Source organism: Momordica charantia (assembly GCF_013281855.1).
Source record: "Momordica charantia cultivar OHB3-1 chromosome 11 unlocalized genomic scaffold, Mcharantia_2.0 BLBB01000011.1, whole genome shotgun sequence".
Classification (NCBI taxonomy): Eukaryota; Viridiplantae; Streptophyta; class Magnoliopsida; order Cucurbitales; family Cucurbitaceae; genus Momordica; species Momordica charantia.
Window position 1 is genome coordinate 12,629,481 of NW_028275159.1, and position 2,491 is coordinate 12,631,971.

The window sequence follows — 2,491 nt, forward strand, 5'->3', positions numbered from 1 at the left end:
TGGTTCTTAGACACTTTGGTACATAACAAGGAATTAGGTCAAATTAAGAGTTCATACTAGGTTGTCGAATCATTGGAAGTGAAGTTCGTTGGGGTCCTTCGTTAGAGATACATGGAGAATTACTTTATATTATTTATTATTGGGAATATGTAGTTGTTGTGGTGGCTCGAAAGGAGAAAATACTTCAAATTGCTTGGTTGTTTGACGTTGTGATAACTTCTCTATACACTTATGATTGTAACAACTACATAGTTCGAGCTTTTTGCGAGTTTTAGTGTCGCTCAACTATTACCCATCACATGTCACTTGGGGAGTTATCCATCTCTTTATGGGATATGTGGAGTTTAGGAGTCTTTATATTAAAGATAGATTTATGATGAAGTTGTCAAGGAATTATTAGTGTTGGATGATCAAGAAGAGAGATACCTCCCAAACAGTTGCAAGTATTTTGGCTGCATATCATCATGTTGCATTTAAATAGGGTACTCGCTCCTAAATCTATTTCAAATGGTGAATCTCTTTATGGTTCGAAGACAATTTGAAGTACACGAAATCTCTTTCTAGAAGGCAACAAAATTCCTCTCGTCCTCGTTTAACCCATAATATTCAGATTGGACTTCTCGCATATTGATGGGTCTGATGAAGAAATTAAATCATTTGATAAGTTTGGTCATACTTGGCTATCTTTGTTTCTTGATGGTTGTGTGTCTTCATGTTTCCTAGTAAAAATTCTTTCTTTTGAGAAAATGCCCATGACACAATTACCTAGATTGGTTCAAAATTCAGATGTTTTACAACGAATTAAATGGACAAACAAGGACTATATTGGATGTTATAGTTGGAGCCACTTTATTAATCGGAACACCTAAGAATGATTACATCTTACTGGAGGATATGCCGGTCAATAGTTATCAATGACCTAGTGAGAGATCTAATGTCAAAAGAATTGTTGAAGTTTATGGAATTGATGAGATAAGTTCCTTACGCGCTAAAGTTGACACTATGCCTACTAATGTATCTAAACTTGTAGGGTCATGAACTTCTCAATAAAATGAGTTAGTGGCAGTAGTAAAGTAAGATACACATTCCTATCATTAGGAGCCAATAATCGAGTAGGCTTAATATGTAAATAACAAAAAATTTTGACTACAAATGGAATTAGACACAGAATGGAGAAATCATGAGAACGTCTGTTATACTAACAACAAGAGAATGTTCAGCAACCTCCACAAGACTATAAAACTCAACTTTCTGAAAAGAAACGATCCCTCGAGGAGTTATTTGGTGCTTTCATCAATGTATCCAGAAGTTGAGCCCGTCACCTTAAGAATCAAGTAGAAAGTATGGAGGTGAAGGTAGGAGGACATATAACTGTCATCAAGACTATGGAGGCTCAGATAGGTCAAATAGCTTCCATTATAAACAATATTCAGAAAGGAAATTCTCCAATTGACACTGAGGTTAACCACAAGAGCATGGCAAAGTAGCCACTTGAGAAGTTGAAAGCAACTCTAAGTGTCTGAATAGGGAGCTGTTGAAGAACCAATCATTACATCATTACAAAGGAGGAAAAGGAAAATGAGGAGAAAGTTGGAAAGAACACTACACCTACACTTAAAAGGCCATATGCCTACTAGTTCTATTACTTCTATTTTTCTTAATTCTTTACCTTATCTTATACGATTTCAAAAGAAAAAGGTTTTAATTCTCAATTTACTAAATTTTTAGAAATTGTCAAGGGTCTGTTTGGTATGCAATCCAAATTATGTTTCTTGTTTCCATATTCACTTAATTAAATGAATTCAGGGAATACCTGTTTAACATATTTGTTTTTGAAAATAGTTTCTAGATTTCGTGATCCAAATAGTAGAAATGATGAAATCAATATTTTTGTAATTTTAGATATTGAATTTGAAACTTTAAAATGGAGAACTTCATTAAAATAATAATAATAATAATAAACTTTGATAAATGTATTATTTCATGTTATAAATTCATTTAGATTTTTTATTTAAATTATACAATATTGTAAAATAATAATTCTACGAAATTTATAACAAAAATATTAATAAATTAATTAATATATTATTTTAGATTGAACTAAATATTTAGTTGGTAACTCCAAGTAGTTTACAAATATATTACTAAACAAAGTCAGAACAACTTTTTAACTTACTATCAAACACATACCAAACACATATCTAAAAGAATTGAAAACAACAACTTTTTAACTTACTACCAAACACATATATGAAAGAACTGAAAACAAGTAATATAACTATGTTATTTATTGAATATCTTGTTTTTTAGATTTTTGTTTTCTGATCATGAACGTTCAATTTCTAAATGTGCTACCAAACGCATATCTAAAAGAATTGAAAACAAGTAATACAACTCTGTTATTTATTGAATCTCTTATTTTTTTAGATTTCTGTTTTCTGAACCGATTGCACCCTAAGAAACTTCACAATATTGCTTATGCACGTATGCG